Genomic DNA, 27,669 nt, shown 5'->3' on the forward strand with positions numbered 1-27,669 from the left:
ATGTTTCTTGGAACTGAATCTAAAACAGGTTCCACTCCCTGAGGTTCCATTAGCTGTGTAGCCTGGCTAAATAAATGAGGGCTGCCACGTCTACGACTAATTTTAAACATATTTTTTTTCAGACAGTGTCTCTGAACAAACACTTATACGCTGTACATGACTAGTTTTCAAGGCCAGAATGTTAGCAATTGCTCTTTCATTGTTTTCAAAGTATATTAGGAGTGTTCCATTTTGTAACAGTCCTGATCATAAATAGGATCGAAATCAGTCCTGTACATCAATGCATCTTTTGCATATTAATATATATTATAGAAGATATAGTTAAAACACAATTGCATAATACATGATTATATTGTATTATGTTTATTAACATAATTTCAAATAGAAGTTAAAATTATATTTAATTTTAAAGGCTATTTAAGGGAATTCTCATTTAAATCTTTAAAAAAAAACAAAAATGTTTTTATAATTAAATCATTCTGGAAATTATCTTATAAATTTGCATTTATGTTTTCTTAAGGCTGAATGCCTTTATTTTAATATATAAATGCATATGCATGCTTGCATGCAAAACAATTAGATCATTTATGATTTGCCCATGTACAGTACTCTGAAATTGGAATACCTCAAAGAAAATTTACAGAATTATTTTTTTCACTGAATTATCATAAGCATGGAACAGAGTTGTGCTTAAATAATCACAAGGTGGATGGCTTTTGCCGAAAGGTGTAAAATTGCAAGACATGGGGAGTGGGGGGGATGGGAGGGAATTTGGGGACACTGGTGCTGGGAAATGTACATAGGTGGAGGGATGGGTGTTTCCAACACTGTATGATTAAAATCCAATCACGAACGGCTTTGTAATGCTCTAAACAATAATAATAATAAATTTTTAAATTAAAAAAGATCGCAAGACAGTGCAAGATGTGAGGCAAATAAACACTCCTGTTTACAATAGGGCCCGGGGCTCTTCACAATCATTATCAATGGAATGCTGAAATCAAACAGAAAGGAACACTAATGGAATTCTTATATATTTTTAGGGGTTGAAAATCAATTGGGGGATAAAAGAGCAAAAAACGGTCATTTCTTTTTTATTTATTTTTCATTGAGTCACAGTGAGATACACGGTTGTTTATGATTAAGTTTCAGTCATATAGTGTTCCAACACTGTCCCTTCACCAGTTTCTATTTCTCGCCACCAATGTCCTCAGTTTCCCTCCTGCCACCTCCCCAGTCTGCCCTTCTACAGCAAATACTTTTATACTTTTCTTCTCTCTTTCCCTCTCTCTCTCTCTCCTCCCCTCCCTCTCGCTCCCTCTCCCTCTCACTTCCTCTCTCTTTCTCTCTCTCAAATAGTAATAGCCTAGACTAAGAATAGCCCAGGTTAGTGAAGAAGATTCTTCAGATTGAATGGGAATTCTTCATAGGTCTCTGTAACAGCAAAGCCTTCGTCTCTGACATCATTGAGGAAGTATCTTTTCCCAACCAAGCTATACCTGTCAATACAGATGCAGGTGTATACTCATGACAGCACATCCTTGCAGACTGACCTTGGACCTCGACCTTAACACTCCACAAAGCGTGAGCTACCCAAGTGACTCCTCATGGCACAAGCACATCCACCCACCCCATTGCCTTTCTTGCTTGCACACTAGCAGGAAAGAGAATCAAGTCAGGAAAATGGCAGCTTTTATGATCCGATGACCATTCCTATATTCAAGGGACTAATTAAATGTTAAACAAACTACTATGGATCTTTTCATTGATGAAGTAAGCAAATACTTGTTAGAGAATTAGTGCATGAAATTATCTGCAGGGTCATGGTCACGGTCACGATCCTCCCGTTGTTCATCGATTTGCTCAAGCGGGCCCAGTAACATTGTGAGACTTGTTACTCGATATGCCAAACACAGTAACAACAAAAGTCTCCGATGGAGACGTTACTGGGCCCACTCGAGCAAATCGATGAACAACGGGAGGACAGTGACAGTGACCACTTGTATGTAAATTTCATGACTTCATCTGCAGAGTCATTCCCAAGAAATTGATAAAGCAAGACTTTATCAATTTGGGTGATGAATACCTTGAAGGTGTGTTCCCACTGTTACTCCTGAAAGAAATGTATTTGTGCTGAAATTCTGACACCCAATCTAATAGTATTTGGAGACCGAGATTTTTGGAGATAGTTTTGGTTCATAAGAGTGGTACCCTCATGAATAAGACCCTCAGACATTCTAAGAAGTTGTCTCACCCCCTTCTGTCACATAAAGGCATAAGAGAAGACACTCCCCTTATCCTTCCTTTATGTCCAAAAAACAGGTCCTCATTAGACCAAGGTTTCTGGTGCCACCATTTTGGACTCTTCCACCTCTGAATTGTGAGCGAAAATTATGTTATTTATAAGCCACCTTATCTAATCATACTTTGTCAGAGTAGCTCTGATGAGCATTAGATAAGTCGATAAAAGTGAATTACAATTTTCCTTCAACTCTGTGACAAGAACTTTAGCACATTTGTCTTATTTAACAATTTTTTTTCCTGAGGATGCTTTATCTTTCATATGAAGCAAGTGGCACCTTGAGGACAAGCAACTGTTTCTATTTCCTTTTGAACCCTCATAGGTCACAGCTTCTCTCGTTCTATCTTCTAAGCACTCAACACAGAGAGCTGTTGAAACGTTATGAGAAGTTGTGAGAAGCCTGTGCAGACCCCACCCCGATCTAAAAATTGCCCGGCTTCTTATGAGAAGGAATCTTGTTATCATTTCGGCTCTATCCTCTTAGCCTGAAGCATCAGACTAGTGAAAAATATGTGTTGAGGGCATAAATAGAAGAAATCTCATGCAAAATTGTTCTAAAAGAAAATCCGAAAGTCATCGAGTAGAAGGAAAGTGGGCTCTGGGAGGGAACTGTGAATCCTGCCCAGAAATTTGATAAGCATCTATGAAGTCACATCTCAGATAAGGTTCCCAGAATTCCAGTGGAGACAACTTTGATTACTTGAATTCGAAGTTGTGTGACCAGGGTGTAAGCACCGTTTGTCATGAATATACACACCTACCCTGTCACAATATCTGAGAGGCTAAGTAGTGATTGGCATCACTTGCCTGGAAAATTCTGCACAGCGTCCACACAATGGGTGTCAGAAACGTTATTGCTCCCCCTAATCAGATTAATTGGATACAAGCACCCCAGGAAAGAAAAGGAAATGAATGCCTGTCTGTGGACAACAAAACAACTTCATTTAACCTGAATAGACCAGGCAGCTGATATCATTTCTCCCTGTACTTGCCGTGATTCCAGTGTCAAAACAGCTTCTCATTTGCAATGTATGACAATTTCCTCACATCCAGAAAGACACTGCCACAAGTCAATAGACTATAAATTGCACTTGGAAATAGGATCGGCTTAACTAAAGCCTGCCTGCTTTCCCCAGGAGGCCAATGGCTGAACCCCCTCCTTTTAATAATTTGTATGTTTAGGTGTTCGGTCAATTTACTCTACACTTGTAATGTCTTATAGCCCAGACCATCAATCAGATTCGGTGTGACAAAAATATCCTGCTACAATATTACAGGTTATTAAAGAGATGATGGGAATGGGCTGCATGCATTTACTGAGCCCTTTTTTCTCATTTCAGAAAAGCTGTCAGGGACCTAAACTGGTGATTCATCTTCTCTTCACTCTCAACAGGTGGCTGCTAAAAGTGGACTTTGATGAGCTACTTCCATGCATCCCTTTTATCTCTCTGAACACCTCCATCTAAATTCCTCTCTCTCCTACCCTTCCTTAATGCCCTGAAAACAGGATGACTTGGCGTGCGGAGATCTATGTGGAAACCTAGCCTGGATCATTTTCAGGAATGATTGGAAAACAGATGAAATTCCATGGATTTGCTCTAGTTCCCGAGTTTCTTGTTCTCACCTACAAAGAAAACCATCTGTCCACCCGGGAGATCCGTTTCACACATAAGGGCTGGTCCACGGGCAGAGATTATTTGTGAATGAAAACCTACATTTTATCTCTCTAACTTGAAGTGTTTGATTGTTGCTCTTTTATTTTGAGTGTGTTTTGTTCTGTTGTGTTTGGGGCTTTTTGTTTATTTTGGTATTTGGTTTGGAGGCCACACCGCATCAACCCACTGTACTTCAGATCTACTCCTGGCTCTGTCCTCAGGAGATGGTGTGTGATTTAAGGATCCAATTGGGGTCAGCCCCCTGTACAACCTCTCTGACCCTGCCACTTTTCTTTTAAATAATAAAATTGCTATTTGGATTTTACAGCACATTCCCTCCCCCCTCTTTGCAAATAAAAGGCAGTAACAGCAAAGATATCACAAAAGAAAGACATGGCGCTAAGGTGTCCATAGTTCCTTATTGTTCATCTTCAAGAGTCATTTCGTTTCCTAATAGAAAACCTTCATGTTCTTTCCGGCTACATTTATTTGAAAGTCTTACATTTCTAGCAAAGTTTTTTACAAACTTCTAAGCCACTCTCGAGGAGGAAGTGGAGGATGCCTTTCAGGGTTGAGCAAAGGCTCACTGCAGCCGTGAAGAAGGCGTCAAAACCAGCTCTAAGCAGGCTGCACACTCACTACATCGAGGTGAAATCTGCTGCTGACAGACAGGTGGCTTTGAAGGACCTGAGCACAGCGCATAGTGCTTCAAAGACAAGAAGCACTGCAAAATGGATTTGTAGGGGCTTTTTGTTTCTTTGGGGAGGGGGGTTGGTTTGTTTGTTTTTTTAATGTCAGAGGAAAGGTTTAATGCTGACTTTAAATGCTGACTTGTCTTTTACTTGTCACTCCAAGGCCAAAGGATTGAAGCCAGATATGACGAAAAATAAATACACTCTTTTTTTCATTTGTTTGTTTTTGTTTGGGGTCCGTACTCTGCAGTGCTCAGAGCTCACTCCTGGCTCTGCACTCAGGATCACTCCTGGCAATTCTTGCAGGACTATACGGGGTGCCCAGGCTTGAACCTGTCTCCAACATGCAAGGCTAGCACCTTACCCACTGCACTTTCTCTCCAGTCCTAAATATACTATTTTTAAACAAAGAAAATAAGCGGTTAAGTTCAAAAACTCTTTAAAATAGGCACACACATCTAATAATAGTTGTATGATCTGTTTCTAGTGATCTTAACCTACCTGGTGTATGTGCGTGTGTGTGTGTTTGTGTGTTTGTGTGTGTGCGCGCGCGTGCACATGCACGCAAGTGTGTGGGTGCACAATTACTCCATGTTAAAGATAAATTCTGGGATAGTTCAAGGGGATGAGTACATGCTTTGCATGTGGGAGATCCAGGTTCAGTTATCACTCATGGTCCCCTGAGCACCACCAGGAACAACCCCTGAACAAAATTAAAAAACAATTAAAACTAATTTATAGGTACACATAGGAGTTGAACCTCAATTGTGTATATGTGTTACTTTTTTTTTTGCTTTTTGAGTCACACACAGCGATGCACAGGGGTTACTCCTGGCTCTTTTCTCAGGAATAACTTCTTGCGGTGCTCAGAGGGCCATATGGGATGCTGGGAATCGAACTCAGGTCGGCTACATGCAAGTCAAATGACTGTGCGCTATTGCTCCAGTCCCTATGTGTTAATTTTTTATAGAACATGTGTATGTCAATAAAAATCAGCTACGTTTTGTATACCAGCTACTGCTTTTCATATCTTTCATAATATAATATCTCTTAGGGGCCCAGAGAGATATACAGATGGTGGGGCGCTTGCCTTGCACATGGCCAACCCCAGCACTTTATATGGTCCCTGTCAGCCTGCCAGGAGTGATCCCTGAGTGCAAAGCCAGAGTAAGACCTGAACCCCACCAAGTGTGGCCACCACTGCACAGCAGAGCCTGGCAAGCTCCCCATGGCGTATTCCATATGCCAAAAACAGTAACAATGATGGGTCTCATTCCCCTGACCCTGAAAGAGCCTCCAATACAGCACCAAAGGGAAGGACGAGTAAGGAGAGGCTTCAAGTTTTCACAGAAGAACTTGATGCCAGATTAGTGAATTGTGGCAAACTCCTCTATCATAAAACCCTTCCTGCCTTTACCCACCTCTCCAGGATATCTTGTCTTTTATAAACATCCGGATAACAAATGTAATCAAAATGTCAAAACAGAGGTGACCTTACTCAGTTTTAACTAATGACATACACAAATTAGGTTCGTATCCTTCGGTTAGAATTACTTTAGTTGTCTGCTCCAATTTACTTCATTTTGCAGATGCAGAGAGCTCTACGTAACAGAGTCCTTGATGCAGGCAAGGAAATGGGATTGAGGAGGAAAGGCGACTTTACACGGGTCTTCACCAGAAATCCTAATCATTGAAAGGAGCTAGTCCTTCCAGTGTGATAATTCCACAGCCTTCACTGAGTAGAGAAGCTTTCTACTTGCCTGGCAGATGTACTTAAAAAGATGATCATATGAAGTCCTATTTTACATTCAACAACTGGTACACGCATTCCTTTGTGGTTTCCTTCCTTTTGTTGATTTTATTAGTCTTAATCCTTTCTGATCAAGTACAAGGGCAAATTTCTCACACCTTACTCAAAAAGGCCATGAGGTAAAAATGGCTTTCTAATGACTACGTTTTTAGATTAAAAGAAAATTCACACATTATGAAACAATGTATGTGTATTATCTATGTCCCTGAAGAGCTCCCTCAGAGCTTCCTCGAAATCCTTGTAATTTCCTAAGTAAAGGAGCATCTTTTCTTTAAATATTTGGTCTTTGACCCAGTTCCCAACAAGGAGCTCTCAAATCCCTTAGAATTTCCTGGGCGATAGAAAGATCTTTTGTCCTAATAAGGAGACTCTTGGTGAGTTCCTGATTGAGAACTGGCCAGTAGAGAAAACAAGCCCTGCTTAGAAAACTGAAACTTTCCACTCCATTTCCCCATTCTCTGGGAGAAAAAGAGACCAAAATCTGAGTTAATAGTCCATCATGCCTTCAAATTAAAGTCTCCAAAAAGGTTCCAAAAGTATGAGTCCCTAACACTCTGCTTCAATTCTTTGACTATTCATACTGATGAATCAATGTCCATATCTTACTATTATTATATATTTAAAATATAATATTGTAATACCACTCTAGTATATAATATTGCAATATACTAAATGCATATTTAAAATGCAATGTTTGGTAGCATATTATATTATATATTTAAAATATAATGTTTCAATATTACATTTTAAATGCATATGACCTCTTACAGTCTAGACCACTAATGTACCTAATGCAGCACACATGTGTCTGGTTTTAACATACTTGCTTGTATTCTCTTATATACATTCTCCATCCCTCTCGGAGAACCTGGTGAGCTACTGAGAGTATCCTGGCCACACAGCAGAACCTGGCAAGCTCCTCATAGCATATTCCATATGCCAAAAACAGTAACAATAATGGGTCTCATTCCCCTGACCCTGAAAGAGCCTCCAATATGGCACCAATGGGAAGGACGAGTAAGGAGAGGCTGCTAAAATCTCAAGACTGGGATAAATGGAGACGTTACTGGCGCCTGCTTGAGCAAATAGATGAACAACGGGATGACAATAGTACAGTGATACAGTGAATATTTTTAATTATAAGATTAATTATAAAATATAAGAATATTATATTTTAAACAGCTCCCACTGCTTCCAGGTCAGCAAACGTTTGTCTGTAGCTAAGTGCCCATAAACTTATTATTAGTATAATACATATTTACATTTCTATGTATACATTATTATATATCTACATATATTTATTATATTATATGTTTACAACAACATTCTATTTAATATATTCTAAAATTATTATAGGCTGGAGAGATAATGCAAAGGTTTAGGCATTTGTCTTGTATACAGCAAACTCTAATCCTGGCCACCACCATCAGTGACCCCTGAGTACATTATCAGGAGTAAACTCTAAGCACCACAGGGTGATATGAAAATAGTAACAAATATCATTATTTATCATTGATACATTTTTATATAATAAGACATTTATTTTGTGCTGGAGCAATAGCACAGCAGTAGGGCATTTGCCTTGCACACAGCCAGCCTGGCCTAGCCGGATTCGATTCTTCCATCCCTCTCGGAGAGCCTGGCAAGCTACCGAGAGGATCTTGCCCGCACGGCAGAGCCTGGCAAGCTACCAGTGATGTGTTCTATATGCCAAACACAGTAACAACAAAAGTCTCCAATGGAGACTTTACTGGGCCCTCTCAAGCAAATCGATGAACAACGGGAGGACAGTGACAGTAACAAGACATTTATTTTATATTATGTAGCACTGTAGCATTGTCCTCTCATTATTCATCAATTTTCTCAAGTGGGCACCAATAATGTCTCCATTGTGAGACTTGTTACTGTTTTTGGCATATCGAATATGCCACGAGGAGCTTGCCGGGCTCTGCTGTTTTAATTTAATGTACTAATTTTATTGTATATATAAATCTGTAGAGAAATATATATGTATATTTGTCATAAAATGAACAAATCCTTATGTGGGGGGAAAATGCAATGAAAATATCATGGATTATTCCAAAATCATTTGAAAACCAGCTGTACTCCAAGACTAGGGCTGGAAGCTTTGAATAATATCAATGTAATAAAGCCACAAACCCACTATGTTTTTAAAATTTATTTATTGAATCACCGTAAGAAAAGTTACAAAACTTTTAAGTTTAAGTCTCAGTCATACAATGATCAAACGCCCTTCCCTTCACCAGTAATTATTTTTCACCACCAAGAACCCCAATATACCCCCCTCCCACTCCTCCCAATGCCTGTGAGGCAGATGATTTCCACTTAACTCTCTCTCTACTTTGATTACATTCATTATTTCAACAAAAGATGCACCATTATTGTTTGGAATTTCCCCCCAACAATCAGAACTGCTGAAAAGGCATTGTGAAATAATTTATTTTCTGTTGCTGGTTATGAAAACCATATGATGCTGAGCACTGCCAGGAGTAATTCCTGAGTGTAAAGCCAGGAGTAACCCCTGAGCATTGCTGGGTGTGACCCAAAAAGCAAAAAAAAGATAATAATAATAATAATAATAATAATAATAATAATAATAAAAGAGTGAAGGAGGGGGGCTGGAGCTATAGCACAGCAGATAGGGCATTTGCTTTGCACATGGCTGACCTGGGTTTGATTCCCAGCATCCCATATGGTCCCCTGAGGACCACCAGGAGTCACTCCAGAATGCAGAGCCAGAAGTAACCCCTGAGCATCGCCTGAGAATTTATTTATAGAAAGAAAGAAAGAAAGAAAGAAAGAAAGAAAGAAAGAAAGAAAGAAGAGTGAAGGAGGATGGCTAAGAGAATAGCAGGAGCTTCTGATTTGAGGCCTGGGGGTGACCGCAGCGTCCCTGCTCCCCTACTTGCCAGGGCGCTCTGGACAGCAAGCCCAACACTCAGCTCTGTATCATCAGTTTCTGTATATGGTCCTTGTGGTTTCATGGGTGATTCTCCTTCTCTTATGCCTAACTGTACTGCATGCATTTTCAAAGCAGACACTGCCAATCAACCTTTCCACATCAATTCTCAGGCACAGTTCCTTTCATCATTTCCCGCTGGTGTTCCAGCTACGCTCCTCTAAACACTTCCCACTTCTTTTTTTAAAATCTATTTTTATTTTATTTTCAAAGAGTTCTTCACAGTAATTGATTACATTCAATATTTCAGCACCAGTGCACCACCCTTACAAACCTTCCCACTGCCACTATTTTGAGATTTCCCACCTTCACCCTAGGCTGCCTCAAATCACTTCCCACTCCTATGTCTGTCCCCCCCGTGGGAACTTGGACAGGAATTAAGAGAACAAGCTAGGAGTCAGTTCGAATCCTAAACCTACCACTACGTAAAGGTGCATGTAATGTGGGAAAACTAAAATCTCTTGGGCCAGTGCAATAGTACAGGCAGTAGGGAGTTTTCCCTGCTCAATGCAGCCCTAGGTTTCATTCCCAACATCCCATAGGGTCGCCTGAACACCGCCAGAAGTCATTCCTGAGGACAGAGCTAGGAGTAACTCCTGAGCATTGCTGGTGTGACACGCCCCCCCCCCAAAATATATATATATATATATCCCCAACATGAGAATATTATACAAATAGTGGCTCATTAACACCAAGTTTAAAATCCTGAGACTACCAGAATCAATTGGTCAGAAAAGCATCATACCAACCAAATGTTATTGCCTTTTTGTGAAAGATAAAGACCCCTCCTGGGCCTTCCAGCCCCGCGTCAGGGTAGAACAAGGCTGGTTTTGGCTTCCTTCCAGCCCCCAGAACAATGCTGACTGCCATTTCTCTCCGACTCTTCAACTGGGTTCCTGTCCCTCCTAATCTAAGATGTGATTAAATCGAATTGCTTTCTAAATCTGTTATGTAATTTGTATGTAATGCCCTTAATATTGGGTTTGAATACAATTGCAGGAAGATACACTAATTGATTCGTTTAATGTTATTTTCCATCCTTTGAATTGAAGCCTTTGGGATTCAATATGTAAAGTAATATGCAAATTGGGACTTTGATGCAAGAAGACTTGGCAGTTTTTTTAAACAGGACTCTAGCATTACTTAGAATCACTTAAGAGTAATTTCAAACAAAATAACCTCTACTTGTCCTTCTCTGTGATTAAATTTGGGTGTATACAAACATAAAGAGGGAGACACACTCGAAATCACTGAATATTAATTTATGATATAGGGGAAAATACAATTTTATTTTCCTTTTGATTTGTCTATCCCTAAACCTTGTAAAAGGTAAAGGCCCTCCCGTTGATCGTCGATTTGCTCGAGCGGGCCCAGTAACGTCTCCATTGGAGACTTTGTTGTTACTGTGTCTGGCATATCGAATACTCTCGGTAGCTTGCCGGGCACTCCGAGAGGGGCGGAGGAATTGAACTCGGGTCGGCCATGTTGGCCGCTTGTAAGGCGAACGCCCTACCCGCTGTGCTATCGCTCCAGCCCTAGTATAAAACAGGATAAAGTGACGCTACCCTCTTACCACAGAGGGCTCAGACAGACAGTCTTTTACTGGGAACCCAGAATCATTTTACTCACGGGTCCCAGCCCCTAGATCATGGAACTGCACCGTCAGACATCAGCTCAAATTCTCCAAACCCAGGTACATACTTCTGGCCACCAACACTGAGCCTATATCCATCTTCCTGCCAGGACCGGGCTCCAGACCGTCTTGTGCCTGGAACCCTGAGGACCTTCTACTCGCCAATCATAGCCCCTAGATCAGGCAGTTGTGCCACTTAACGTCAACTCAAATTCTCCAAACCCAAAACCGCATGTGGAATTATTACTTAATACACTCCTCATTTTGAAGCTTCTGTAAGAAGCAACAGACATAATTCACTGACATTATATGCTCATAAATCTCAGTTAACAATGGAGTTACTAGTTGGAGGTCCCCTGTTGTGCTCAAATATTACTAAATGATAAAAGAAAAACTCTAAACAACAGAGGTATTATTAAGTAGTAGCCCTCTGGTATAAACAATTGAAAAGATCGGTTCCTAAGTAACTGGAATCTAAACCTCCAACATTAAGCCACATAAAACTCAAGAAAACAATGGGGCAACTAATGAACCCAACTGCTGTGTTAGACAGAGAGAGAAACCCAGGAAAATCCTCAAGCACATAGAAACTCTCAATCCTGGTCAATGAGGACCTAAAATCAACACCCACTTGCATCGGCAATAAAAATTAAGCAATCACTAAACAAGGAATTAGACTAACTCAAAGAAGAATGTATTCAGAGGATTACATATTCCGTGTGCTGGAGAGATAGCACAGTGGACAAGGAGTTTGCCTTGCATGTGGCCAACTCAGGTTCAATTCCTCCACCCCTCTCGGAGCGCCCAGCAAGCTACCGAGAGTATCTCGCCTGCACGGCAAAGTGTGGCAAGCTCCCTGTGACATATTCTATATGCCAAAAACAATAACAACAAGTCTCACAATTTGTTGTGGGACATTACTGGTGTCTGCTCGAGCAAATCAATAAACAGCGGGAGGACAGTGCTACAGTGCTACATATTCCAAACAGATTGAAGAAACTAAAGCACACACAAGCAAGCTATCGTAGCAGAATCTCACAAAGGGAGAACTGTATAGACTAATTTGGTAAAAGGTAAAGGCCCTCCCGTTGATCGTCGATTTGCTCGAGCGGGCCCAGTAACGTCTCCATTGGAGACTTTGTTGTTACTGTGTCTGGCATATCGAATACTCTCGGTAGCTTGCCGGGCTCTCCGAGAGGGGTGGAGGAATCGAACTCGGGTCGGCCATGTTGGCCGCTTGTAAGGCGAACGCCCTACCCGCTGTGCTATCGCTCTTGACTAATTTGACAAGACAAAAAACAATTCAGCATTGATAAGGAAGTGTTTAAAGAAAAGGGAATTAAAAGAATGGCAGAGAATGGAAGGTGCCTAAGAGGAATAATCTTTAGAACTACCAGAAGGAGGGAGAAAAGGGAGAGGAGAAGAACAAGGGGTAGGAGATATAATAGCTAGAACTTCCTCTGGAAGGAGGCTGCTGTGTGGATTCAAGAGGCCCAAAGAGTACCAAGCAAAATAGCCCCAAACACGCAAAGGCATAGATATCAAAGTGGAAATTCAAAACAGACAGACTTCATTGAGAAGCATTGAGAGAAGAAAAACCTTATATACAAGGGAAATAACTTGAGAATCTCAATAGATCTCATATGAAATGGTACAGGAGAGAAAAGAGTGGAATGATATTCAAATTACCAGAAAAAAAAAAACCTTTCAACCTAGAGTGCACTATCCTACAAAGCAGTCATTTAGACACGAGGGACAATTAAAAATTTTTTTCTGACAAACAAGAGTGGAGACATTTGCTGTAACTAAACAGACCCTAAACAAAATACTGAAAGAGTTTTTTTACTTATATAAACCAAATTCCGATTGTAGAAACAACAACCCTAGATAGTAAAATGGTAATATATCCCTTTATACCAATAATATCCCTGAATTTCAATGGCCTGAACTCTCCATCAAAAAAAACAGAGTGGTGGGATGGATCAGGAAAAAAAGTCCTTCCCTTTGCTTCCTGTAAGAAACACACCAGATAGACACAGGCTTTGAGTAAGAGGAAGGGAACAATCATACAAACCAACAGAAACAGAAGAAAGCTAGGTGGCCATATTAATATCAGACCAAATGACATTCAAACTAAAGTAAATAGAAAATAATTATGGATGAGCATTACTTATTAGAAATTTGGGAGTAATTTGAAATTAGAAAGTCATTAGATTATTAAAGAAAGAGATGGACACTACTTATTGACAAAAGGAACAACAGGGCAAAGAAGTACTAACTTTTTTATGTATGTATATATCAACACACACACAAAATATAGAGTCAGCAAAGTTTGTAAAGTTTTTGCTCACAAACACATGGATTGAAACACAATTGTAGAGGGAGACGTCAACTGTTACCACTGGACAGATCAATTCGCAAAATATCAGTAAAGACACAAAAGTCCTAAATGAGGAACTAGAGGGGAAGAAACTAATAAATATTTACTGGGCACTCCACTTTCAAAAAGTCAATAGACGTTCTCTCAAACACACGGAACATTTTCCAAGACATGTCACATGTTAGGGTTTACATCTAACTTACATAAAAGTTTAAAATATCAACATTACAACAAAGGATACCAAGCATTCAATCATATCATAAAGCCAAAAACATAAAAACTAACCACACAATGAAATGTGAAGAAATTAACATGTGGAGACTAAACAACACACTGCTAAATAAAAGCTGGATCAAAGAGTAAATCAAGGAAGAAATTAAAAGTTCCGTTGATACTAATGATAATGTAGGAACAAATTATCAAAATCTATGGGACACAGAAAGAGCAGTACTTAGGGGAAAACTCAGCAATACAGGCCTACGTAGGAAAGAAGGAAAAGATAAAATTAAAAACCTAAATGCACGCCTTAAAATATCTAATGAATCAACTGTAACTGAACCAAAAGACTAGTACAAAAAGGGAAATAATAGAACCAGAGAAGAAATCAGTGATATGGAAACTAAGACCATAAGACAAAGAATCAATAACCAGAGTCGGTTCTTTAGGGAAATAAACAAGAGAGACAAAACTTTGGCTAGACTCAAGAGAATAAAACAGAGAGAGAGAGTGCTCAAATAAATAGGATAATAAATGAGAGGGAAGATAATTACAACAGAATCCTCATAAACCCATCACGAGAGGTCACTATGAACAAAAAGCAGGAGAACCTAGAAGAAATGGACAGAGTCCAAGAAATATGTAATCCTCAAAACTGAAAAAGGAGGAAGCAGAAAGGATGAACAGGTCAATCATAAGCAAGGAAATTAAAACAGTGATTAGGAAACTACCCAAGAACAAAAGTCTTGGTCCCATGGGACCAGTGAGTTTTATCAAACCTTCAGAGAAGACTTCTCATTCTTAAGCTCTTCCAAAATATTGAAGATACAAAAATCCTTCTTAACACCTTCTATGAAACTAGCATTACACTGATACTGATACCAGTAAAAAAAAGGTCTCAATAAATTTACAAATATGCTGCCATATGATCCAGCAATTCCACTTTTGGATAATTACACCCCAGACACAAAAATATTCATTCAAAATGACATATGCCCACCATTATTTATTGTAGCACTTAGTATAATAGTTAAGATTTGGAATCAATTTAGTTGTCCATCAATAGTAAAGTGGATCATAAACAAGTGGTGCATATGTGTGTGTGTGTGTGTGTGTGTGTGTGTGTGTGTGTGTATGTATGTATGTATGTGGGCTGGAGCAATAGCACAGCAGGTAGGGTGTTTGCCTTGCACGCAGCCAACATGGCCGACCCGAGTTCAATTCCTCCGCCCCTCTCAGAGAACCAGGCAAGCTACTGAGAGTATCTCTCCCACATGGCAAAGCCTGGCAAGTTACCCATGACGTATTCGATATGCCAAACACAGTAACAAGTCTCACAATGTTACTGGGCCCGCTCGAGCAAATCGATGAACAACAAGAGGACAGTGAGAGTGATGTATATGTGTGTGTGTGTGTGTGTGTGTGCACAAACACAATGAAAGGCTACACAGCTGTAGGAATAAGAAATTACACAATTCTCTGCGACATGGATATTACTGGAAGATACCATGTTAAATGAAGTAAGAAGAAGAAAGACAAGCACAGGATATCACTTTTTAAGTGGCATTTGGAATAACTGGACAAGAGAATTCAGTGTCTTAAAGGGTGGGGGAGATGAATAGCTCATCCTTGGCTCCATGTCATAAAGGAGAAATGACAGAGAAAATGGAGGGGGTACATGAGGGGAAAGGACGAGACAGAAAGGAAGCAACTGGGGGGTGGGGGTCAAGGGGATTTGGGTACATCGGCAGTGTAGAGGAAGAGTACAGCTAAATTTATAAACCACAGAGTCGACAATATTGAAATTATGAAATCCAAACTGTAACAATCAAATGTAAACAGGTACCTGTCAAGATGCAGGCTGATGGGGGAACAGAGGTAGAGAGAAGTTAACATTGGTTCTTGGATACTACTGGAATACTGTATGCCTAAAACTCAAGTATGAATAACGTTGTAAATCATGGTTAATAAGAAGATAATTTTTTTAAAAAAAGAAAATGTTTTCTATTGGTTTTCAGCTGTTGCTCAGCTTTTGTCTGGAATTTGAAGGGAAAATGACGACGAAGCAAAACAAGATCATTGGCTATGACATGTTTTTTTTAGGAGTTGCTCGTGGTGACAACAAGCGGACACAATAAAGAACACAGAGGAGGCAAAGCTGTTTTCAAAGTGTGCACGAAACACCCAGAGGAGTGGCTAGTCAGGTTCATAACCCTGCAAGTAGGCAGGGCAAGCGGTGTCTCAGAAACTGGGCCTAAAGGTAAGGAAGGCGGTGACTCCCCACACGCCCTGCCTGGACACTGAGTCTGCAGGCAGAGGTTTCTCCATCACAACCCACCTGCAAGCGACCCCCACCACCCCCCCGTGATTTCTTCCGTGAGTCCCCCAGAGTTCTAGTGCTTTCTCGCCCTTTGACTGTTGCCTGGTTGGATCCTAGTTATGGCCTTGCACCACGGAGAGAAGAGGACAGCACCTCGTTTCTTTGTAGGGTCTGTCCTGGGGAGGCTTCTCAGCACTCCGGCAGGTCCTAGTCCAGAGTTTTCTGTGGGAGCTGGTGGGCTTGGTAGTTCTTTATGGACTTTTAGTGCTGCTGTTTGGGTGGAGTGAATCAAAGTTACTCTCTGAGAGAACAGAGAGAAACTCTTGGAAATTCATGGAAGAAAAAAGAAAAACTTTTGGAAAAACTGAGTCATTTTATCAGAGTATGAAGGCCTCCAAGGAGTCTTTCATGGCTGCCGACCTGGAGAGGGGGAATATCTGGGCGGGCTTGGAGGTGGCCTCTGGGGAGCTGGACAGGTCACTCTGTAGGAAGGGTGTGCTGGCTGCATAGAGAGCAGATGGGGAGGAAGACGTCCATCTCGCTTGAGGGGAAGGGGAGATGGGACCACAAGGCTCCATCAGGTTCATAGGAAAGAAAACCCAAGTTTCTCCATATTAGCGGTTGGCTGAAACCAAGACACCCTGAAAACGTTTCAAAGAAAGGAAGGACATCTGCAGACTGCTTTTGGAAACACCTGGAAGCAAACTTCCCAGCTTCACACGAGGCAGAAACTTCCATTAGAAGTAGCTGAAGACGGGAAGCAATGCAAGCGAACTTCCTCAGCGGAAAGGTGGGAACTGAAGGCTACCAGTTCGTACTGCTCAAGATGCAGAGACCAAGTGTGTCATGAACGCTTGCTGAAGAAGCCAAATTGGGCTGCTGTATTTGGAGACCCCCTAGCAGAGGAGCACAGTGAGTCAGAAAGTGATAAAGCCAACCCAATGTGGAGCAGGGCGACGAGCACTGGAACAGAAGAAACCTGACGGTGCAAAACGTCCCCGAAGTGAAACCTCGCAAGAAGAAGCAATTGGGCAGAAAATAGCAAAACGGGGCACCAGCATCCTGTGATTGCCCTGGGCCTTACTCACCCCTCTAGCTCCCGGTAAGAGCAGGAACCACTCAATGCCTCTTTTGCAAACCACAACACCCAAAAGGAGAGAGAGAACAAAAGGGAATGCCCTGCCACAGAGGCAGGGTGGGAATGGGGGGAAAGGGGGGTGGGAGGGATACTGGGATCAGCGGTGGTGGAAAATGGGCACTGGTGGAGAGATGGGTACTCGAACATTGTATAACTGAAACCCAAGCACAAAAATTTGTAAGTCTACAACTGTACCTCATGGTGTTTCACTAATAAAGATTTAAAAAAGAAAAAAAGAGCAGGAACCATCAGGTGCACCTTAGAAAGATAGCCACATGTCCTAAATAGGACATTACCCAAGGTGGGGAGAGGGGAAAACCCTGACATGAACTTAACCTTGAGAGCTTCTGTGATTGGACCTTGTGTAAGGCCAAGATTTCCTCTAAGTATGTGTGTATATGGCAATAGAGTGGAGCTGTGATCAACAGCTCCTGGAGGGGTTTCTCCACATGCTTGTCCTCCTTCGTCCCATGGCCAGGCTCCTGCCCAGACCCGGTGTCCAGGCAGTTCGGGGATAACTCTTCCTCAGTGACCCAGAGGGACTCAGAGGTGGCTGATCCAAGCCTCCAGGTTAAATGCATTAGAAACACTGAAGGGAGAAAGAGCTTAACTGTCGGCTCGGATATCTAAGGTTGAGGAAAGAAATAAAGACTTTAAACTTTGTCTTGAAAGCCCCCAGAAGCCACCAGCATCTTTGCAGTCAGAAAACAGAACTTGAAGTTGAAAAACATAAGTGTCCACATCAGCTTTACGGTGTTGCTGAATTCTAGAAGGAAGATGAAATCCCACTTTGCAGGAAGTTAATAGTACAGCAAAAGGACAGGATAGAGACAGAGAAAAACATTCCCAAGGTTCATGACAAGATAAACTATGGCAACATGGCCTTGAAGACCTGTTGAATGCTCATGATAGACCTTGAGGAACAGTCAAAGAGAACCATTCTAATAAAGAGAAGATAATTTGCGACAAAAAAAGGAAATTGATCTTTCTGTTGGAGAACAGAATGCTGACAGTCACCTCTGTCATTTAAAGGAAGAAAATATCCACCTCAGACAAAGCCAACCACAGCAGAGTTGAAATTTGAATTTTTACACGAAGATCCTTATGCGCCCGGTGTTCAAAATACCTATGCTGGTGGAGAGAGTCCCTCTCTGTCCCTCAGCTTTAGGTCACACTACCCTGAAACGGTAGATCAGTTCTGCTTCCTACCTCTATCAGACTGTACAGTCAATCATCTTCTTCCTTACTGTCATTAGGTTCTTGGGAGCTTCATTTTCATTTTCTTTATTAATGCATTAAGATTCCCAGGTTGTTAAATATTAATGTTTCAGAGCTGGAGTGATAGCACAGCAGGTAGGGCATTTGCCTTGCACACGGTTGACCCAGGTTCGATTCTTCCACCCCTCTCTGAGAGCCCGGCAAGCTACTGAGAGTATCCCGCCCTCGTGGCAAACCTGGCTAGCTCCCCGTGGCATATTCGATATGCCAAAAACAGTAACAAGTCTCACAATTTGTTGTGAGACGTTACTGGTGCCCACTTGAGCAAATGGATGAATAGGGGGAGGACAGTGCTACAGTGCTACCCTGAAATGAGAGTCTTTCCCCCTTCAAACAAGGCTGGAGGGAGGATGACGAGGGCTTCCTCTGGAGCTTCAGGTAACAAAGACTGGGAGAATCCTGCTGGGTTGGTTTTGTGAGCCTCACAGATCACCATCTGCCAGGGGGCCCTGCTTGACTGAATCTGCTGATGGTTTCTCCTCCAGGCCAGCCATACCCTGCTCCAACCCTTCCACAGAGGCAACACAAGAGTCATTCTAATCCCAATACACTACCTGCACCGGCACAACATGCCATCTTCAGGAACAGGTGAGCTCACGTCTTCAGAAAGCAAATCCAATAGAAATGATGGCACAGATGACAGAGAACCTGCGTAATGTAAGTGATCTCATTCTTACCGCCCAAAGTGAAGCAGCTGGCACTGACTTTTTTTCACCAGCTCTCCATCTAATCCAGGATCCACCATTGCCAACAGGATCAGGGGACCCCTTCATGAGCAGGGTTCCCCTATTCCTCCAGCGGCTCCAGGAAACACCAATTGACTCTTTTGCAAATTATTTCCCTCTTTTGCAGGGATTTCCGTGGCCCAACATGACTCGCATTAGCTGAGAGCAGTTTCCTGGGAGGTTTTTCTCATCCCCTCCCTCCAAGAGCTGATTTTCTCCACATCACCACATCCTGCAGGTGAAGCACAGCAAACTTCAGAGGTAAGACTGCCTTCAAATAGCCCATTTGTGGACACCCAGAGACACAACAAGGACCTCACAATCCTTCTGGTTTCTTTCCCCGATTTTCATTTTATTCTTGTTTTTATTTCCAATAACTACTGGTCTTTACATGATTACATTTTTGCATTGGTTGAAGCGGAATGGTTTTAAAATTCTCAGCCTACTGTGTTATAAATAAAGATGACTTATATCTGAAAAAAAGTAATATAAATCGGTTTTATTTTACATGAAAAAGTTTGAGTTGTAGTTTACCATTCACACTGGTAGCTTGTGATTTTTCAGCAAATACAGAGAAACATCAACTTTCTAATTCATGATTCAATTTTCTTTGAGGTATCATTTATAGTAGTATTAGTATTTATGTTTTATGCATATAATGTCATTCTTAATGGCATTAATACAAAGGATTGTATGAACACCTAATTTTTCTTAGATCAACAAATATACTTTAAAAGGTGTAAAATGAGACAGTAAAATTATATTTATGGCAAAGATATACACTAAACAGAACAGATCTGGGACAATAGGATGAGGATGTTTTTTAGATAGACTTATGTTGTTTAAATAAAAGCATAACATTTTATTGCTTTTAAGTATAAATGGTTAAGGGATTATTGCAGAAGTAGCCCTATTATATGATAGTTTCCATTTTTATTTTATTATCTTTTAATCACACTCACTATAAAATTCTTGCCTAAATTTTTAATAATTATTTAATCATTTATTGATTCAACATTTAAAGTTATTTTTAAAGACAATATATAATGGTGTAAAGCTCTGGGCTAGTTACTCTATTAGCATTTTGGGTTCAATGCCCATCACTGGAAATCCCCATAAACTTTCAATTTACTTTCTATCCACTCAAGTTTAAGAACTGATCAGTCAGCATCAAGTGATACACCACAGGGTCCAAAACCTAGTATCATTCATCCTGATACATTACCCTACAAAGAGCTCCATTCAAAATTACTCTATTTGAGGTGATTATCAGAGATCTTGACACTCTATCCAGTAAGTAGTAGAAAGACTCAAAGAGATACAGGTTTCTTTCCTTGAAGGACATTTTCTGACCATTGAACTGATGATTTCTGCATGGCCACACTGTCTACAGAGAATCCAAGAACAGGTAGACTTCATTCTGTGTGATAGAATTAAGAGTAATGAGTTCTACTATTGTGGAATGTAGGGGAATAAACACTAGATGTCACAGCTGAAGTTCTCTGGAGAGTATATTTTTAGAATGTATACTAGCTCCAAAGTCTACAAGAGAATGTGTTTAAATCAACACTTAAGGAAGGGGGTGGAGAACAGGAGATGTCGTGCAAAGAGGAGGATTTGAATGTCGTCCCTGCAAAAAGACTGATGTCAATGTTATTCAGGACGGTCCTTTCGGAGTGAATGCCTTCCATAGTTGAACCCTGCCATTTGGTCAAAGCTGTGTTCGAAAAAGGAGTGATTTTGCACAAACTGAGGCTCTAAAGAGAGTCTAAAGCTCTTGGTGCTGAAAATCAACAGGACTACATCAAGAGTGGGCTGCAAGCATGCAGTGCCAGGGATGGGGCATTGCTGTCCTCTATCCCCTCGTTCATAATTCTTAAAAGCATCTACTGTATGTTCTAAACCATGAAAACCAATATGGTAATGAATACAAACAAGTAAATAAGTGAAATGACAGCTATTTGTGATATGTGATAGAAAGGGAATAAATAATAAGGAAATGATTAATAGTAATGAGCTAAATATTAAACTAAGAACAAATGAAGAGAAAGTTGACAGGAATATGGGAAAAGAGATTTCTAGGAAGGGCCACAAAACATTCAAGGAACAAATGACAAGTCTGAGAGGTGAGAGAACAATCTAGACATGGGCATTTTTGGTAAGCAAAAAAGAGTGATGTGAGATGAGATGTAAGTAATAAGATAATTCAGTGCCTGGATATCTTAGGAATGATGGGGAAGTTAAGATCTCAGTATTAAAAGGAGACTTTTTTTTGGCTTTTTGGTCCACACCCAGCAATGTTCAGGGGTTCCTCCTGGTTCTGCACTCAGGAATCACTCCTGGCGGTGCTCGGGGGACCATAAGGGATACCAGGAATAGAACCCAGGTGGGGCATATGCAAGGCAAATGCCCTCCTCACTGTGCTATTGCTCTGACTCAACAATTTGTTTTTATTTTGTTTTGTTTTGTTTTCAGGCCACACTGTGCTCATGGCTTACTCCTTTCACTCTCAGGTATCACTCCTGGTGGGGCTCCAGGGACCGTCAGGGATGCCATGGATTGAACCCGGCTGGGTTCTATGAAGGAAAGCACCTTACATGCTATACCATGGCTGTGGTCCACGAAGAAGATAATTTAATGCATAAAATATTTTAGGAATGAGGGAAAATATGAAATCCCAGAAGTAAAAATTTTATGCATGAAATATTTTAGAAATAATGGGAAAGATGAAATCTAAGCAATAAGGAGATAATTTAGCGCCTGAAATATTTCCGGAATAAGGGGAAAGATGAGATCTCCATCATAAGAAGATCATTTAATGGCTGAAATGTTTTAGGAATGATGGGACAAATAAGGATTATGGACACAGAGCATTCAGAATGATGAATATTTTACATAAATTACTTGGGCTACAAAGAGAATTTTGGAATGGAAAAGACTTCAGTTCTTGGTCATCAGGAAGCTGCTCTCCACTGACTTTGACCCTGAAGATATGCCTATCCACGCCTTCCACTGACTTTCCACTAATTTTGGCCCTGCAGATATGCCCATCCACGCCTTGTAGTTGGTCCATTCTTATGGTCAACTACATTCATCGCTCTTCGCCTTTAACCTAGAACACCCCGTCCACTCTCCCACTTCTGAGACCATTCTACATTGTGCTTTAGTTTTTAACTTTTTACTAGAATCACTGTGAGATAGAGTCTTACAAAGCTGTTCATATTTATTTGAAATCTCAAAATACCTTAATTCTAGGGGCAAAAAAAAAATACCTCCAAGATTGGAATGATTAATGACCTCAAAACAGATGAGTGACTTAGGGCCATGAGTATGAATCAAAGCGATGGGCCATGTGTCTTACAAGTGCCAGACCCAAGTTTCCAATCTCCAGAACCACAAGCTCTTCCTCCATGCAGTACCACCAGTACTGGCATGAGTGGCACCACATCTCGTGGCCAGGCAGCGTATTTCTAGAAATGGTCCTTGGGTCCCTGGCACCACTGGAAAGGATGATCTCTTCCTTATGTGAGATATAAAGAAGTATAACATGTGAATTATGGCCAGCAACCAACATGAGAACTGGTCCTACAGAACCAAGCCTGTCAAGGCAGAGTAGGTACACACAGGGAATAGGGAAAATGAGATGGAGAGGGAAGCAGACAATAGTGGCGGGAAATGCAAACTCTGGTGGACAGTGTGCTGTTTGGACTTTGTAAGTATGACTCCATACCATTAATGGTATATCATGGTGCCTCAAATGTTTTTAAAAATTAATTTTTAGTGGATGAACAGGCATCAGGACTTAAGTTATAGTAGTGATATGAGTGAGTGGTAGCCATATATACAAAATACAGACTTGACAAAACTAAAAACATGAAATTTAAGCTGACACCACTGAAACTTTTTAATGTGCCTATCAAGTTGATAGGAGCAGATGGGTTGAGGATTGGGATGGAGAGAGAATATGGGAATACTGATGGAGAGAAGATGACACTGGTGGAGGGATTGGTGTTGAAATATCTGCCTAAAACTCAATTAACAATAACTTTAAATCAAAGTTCTTTAATATAAAGAATTAAATTAAAATTTTAATTTTTCAAAGGTAAATCATCCTATGTCACATAGTAGCAGTGCCAGAAGAAGCCAGTTATCCGGAACCCATAAATAAAGATATTTTGAAACCTATGATCCCTTTCTAAATAAGAGAGCATGATTGCTCAGAGGTTGTGACCACTATTGATAACTATATCTACTCTCTTCTCTCCTTGATTATCTCCATTATTGTGATACACTACAAAATGATTCTAAATCCAGTTCTTTCTTACATTCATGACCCCCTCCCCCGCCACTGTGTGACTTTGAGTATCTTCCTCCTATCTCTGAAATCAACCAGGCGACTTGTTTTAGCTAATGGGACAACAGCAAATATGACTTAGAAAAGTGATAGATTTTCTAAGTGGAGATTGCTCCTGTTCCACTCTCCTTAGACCTCGGAATGCCCATGGGAATGAGCCCAGGCTAGCTTGTGAAAGGATGGACTTGTGACCAAGTCCTCCCTGTCAGCCCACCCGACGGCCACCAATCCCGGATGCAAAACAGCATAGTTGGCCAGCAGCTGGCCCAGGTGGCCGGTGTGAGTCACTTTACACCAGCACTAGAACATCCCATATGAGCCCATCCCAAACTGCTGGACAACAGAATTCTGTGTTAAATAAATGACTTTCGTTTTAAGCCACTACATTATGGGATCACTTGTTACACAGCAAAGTAACATTGAAGACCCAATGCAAACTCACCAAAGGAATTTCTGCATGAAGCTGAGAACAACTAATTAAAGCCAAGAAGACAAATGTATTTTAGAGCTCTACCGCACCAAGAGGTTAACAGCAACATTCAGATGTGACTTATTTTTAAACCTAAGCAGGTCCTTGAGATTCCAATATTTTTCTAAAAACCTTAAGGCCCACATTTCAAAACACTTGATTGCATATTCATTCACATTCACTGCTATCCATCTCCCTAATCTGCCAGTGGTTCCAGAGTTTACAACATACAGTGAATCCAGTTACATTTCAAAACTGAGCTCATCATCATCAATAAGAAATCACGATTTTTTTTTAAGTACAGGATGACTCAGTTTTCTATTTGAGTTTTGCTTCTCAAAAACATGCACTCTAGTTCAGTTTTTGAGTGAAAACTATTTATATAATTTATATCTCAGTTTTATGTAAGTTTTAACACCAAGATGCTGAAACACTTATGAGATAGAGAATAGTGGGAGTTATTCTTTATGTTCAACCAAAAACGTCATAAAGAGGAATAAAAATTAAAAAACGCATTAGCTTACTTTATAAACTCATAATTTTGCAAAAAGAAGGTAAAAGCAATAACTTTTTTTTGAATTACAGTATTGTAGTTAGTATTGTTTTTTTGATCTCCCGGATTTTCTTTTTTTACAATTGAACTTTCCACATTCTCTGCCTGTGGAGAGAGGACTGAGTAACAAGCAGAATATTAAACACCTGCTTATATGCCTCCCTAGGGAGTCATCTGCTAATATTATACATTGCAACAACATTGCTTGAATGGTTTATTAATGGCAGCCAAACAGAGTGAATGTTACATACAATGATAATAACAATAATGATTATTTATACTCCGCCTAACTGCCAGATAGCTTTAGAAGCCTTACAAAGATACACTGAAACCACTAGCAATACAAAATAAAACTGGGACAAGCTGCCTGTGGATATGAGAAAGGATTAGAGTAATGTCTTGCGCCAATCTGGAAAACTGAATTGTGGAGAGTTGTTCAACAATCCTAAATTTATAAACACTGAACGCTCCATTCGCTTCAAGATTTAAAAGGTATCTGTAAGTATGCCAAGTAAATATCCCAGGTTAACTAGAAATGATGACTTTAAAAACAGCGTGCCCAGCCTAAGTCCCAGTACACTTTCGCAGTTTTGTATTTCCAGATGCTTTCTTAAAGAATGACTTCCAAAACCTAAGATCCTGGAAAATTGAAAACTGGAAGAAAGCATCGGGATGAAAAGGAACTGCAGATGGTGGTGAGCATCTATTTCGTTATTTGGAAACTCCATCTGGGGAAGCTGAATACACTGCGTGGGGATGTCTTTGTTTACTTCCCACCAGCTATCCTCTGACGTCAAACATCTATCTGAAGAATTTACACTAGGTGTATATAAAGTATTCTTAGATAGTGGTGGGCGCAGGCAGTGTCTGGGAACAGGAAATTATATTTCAACTTGTACTTTATCTTTTACTGAGTATAATCAAGTTGATATTTCCATAAAGACTCTAGGAATGCTTTTTGTGTGTTGTTCTGCTTTTGTTTTAGTTTCTGTGGTGCCGGGAATCAAACCCAGTCTCACACATGCAAGTGTTGGATCCCTGATCTACGTCCCCAGGCCCTGAATGTGTATTTTCACTACAAAGTACTTTTTAAAGTGTGGTTAATAAACCTGAAAACCTGAAAAGCCAATAACTTTGTTTTCATAGTGTCTGCCTCACCCACTATGTTGTAAGCACCTCTAGGATAGTAGTTAAATGTCCTTAGGATCTAAACCCTCAGCATCTAAAATATACATGAAATAGGTATTAAATAATTACCTATAAATAAATTAATCATTGTTTGGGCCATTTGCTTTTCTTCTACCACCAGTGCTTACTTTTCCATCTTACCACCAGCAGATCCCCATGAAGATTCCGTTTTGTCATTTATAATATCTCAGAGGATGGTAGAAATGATTGGCTGGATAAATTTCATCAAATTGATGTTTTTAACAAATGCTCAGTTTTCAGTAGATTTATGATTTAAAAAACCCTTGGACATGTTCTCAAGTACAAAGGAATAAAAACTTAATTTTATTACTTCCATTTAGCCTCTGACTTCAGATACTCTTTACATTCAACCTAAAAATTATACTTTTTGGAAACATTTACAAAATTCAATTTTATAACAGGCACTTGACAATTTACTGCTTCAAAATATTGTGTAACTTTGATCTCATCTTTAAGTCTGATTGATTTATGCCTTGTTAACTGTCCCGATTCATCTTCTCATATTTAATGAATGTGAAATTTTATTGAAGTGGCGAAATGACAACACTGATTATAAACAGAGGAAAAAATACAAGCTGAAATATGTTTATATTGGGACCAGAGTGATAGTACAGAGGGAAGGACTTGTATTGCCTTACATTTTGCTGACCCGGTTCAATTCAATCCCTGGCAGTCCATATGGTTCCCGAGCACTGCCAGGAGTGATCCCTGAGTGTAGAGCCAGGGGTAAGCCCTGAGCATTTTCAGATGAGGCAAAAAAAAAAGTTGATATAATTTTAATTTGTGACATTCCACTTTTTTAATTTATGTAATCTACAAAATTAGTTATTTTTGTTATAAGCATACAATGTTATTGTACACATCTACATAAAAGTGCCAATAACCCTCTACCTCAGCCCCTGGGTTCCTTCCCTCCCCTCCTACTTCCCAACCTCCAACCCTCCACAATGTTGGTTAGAATACTCAGTTCTGTTGTCAGTCTAATAGTTTATTTTCACTAGACATTTTCCATTCCTATATAAAATATATATGGATGAGATTATCAAATATATTGCTTTATCTCTCTGACTTATTGCTTTTACACATGGAACCTTCTATGTCCATCCAGATTGCAACAGGATGCAAGATTTTACCTTTACTTACCACTGAATAATATTCTATTGTAGATATATGTCATAATTTCTTATCTATTGTCTGTGTTTGGATACTTGGGTTAGTTCTTTCAAGATCTTTATTACTGTACATGGTGCTGCATTAAACATAGGTGTTTATAGATCATTTGAAGTTATTGATTGTATTACTGGGATAAATTCCATGAATAAAAATTATTGGATTATATAGTGACTATATTCTCAGTTTGGGGGGAGAAATCTACACAGTGTTCTTCATAGAGGCTAAGTCAGATTACATCCCCACCAACTGTGAATAAGGGTTCCTTTTTCATCACATCCCTGCCAAGAGTGATTGTCTCCAGCATTTTTGCTTTAAGGCATTTTCACAATATCAGGTAATATCTCATTATCATTTTGATTTGTGCTTTCCTGATAATAAGTGATAAGGAACATTTTTTCTTATACCTGCTGGTCTGATGGTATGTCTTCTGAAAAGTGTAAGACATTCCCACTTTTTAAGAAAAGTTGTTTGTTTTGGTTCAGGTAGTTTATTAACCAAGATTATGTGTGCATGTGTCATGCATGTGTGTATATTTTTATTTACTTGTCCCAGGCAGAATCCCCTCCCCCCGCGCCTGGCTGTCTTCACTGGGGCCCCTTGGAGGGGGGGTGGGTTGAGTTTCCCTCCCCGCCCCAAGAAGAGCCCTGGCAGCCGAAGACCTCCAGAACCAGCCACAACCATGCTGAGACCACTCTCCACACTCATGAAGGTACTGGCAGAGGAACAAAGGCATACGGGTCCCAGGACTGAGATCTCCAAGCCTGCTCGGATCGGGGCTGATT

This window comes from Sorex fumeus, unplaced genomic scaffold (assembly GCF_029834395.1).
Source record: "Sorex fumeus unplaced genomic scaffold, SorFum_2.1 ptg000013l, whole genome shotgun sequence".
Lineage (NCBI taxonomy): Eukaryota > Metazoa > Chordata > Mammalia > Eulipotyphla > Soricidae > Sorex > Sorex fumeus.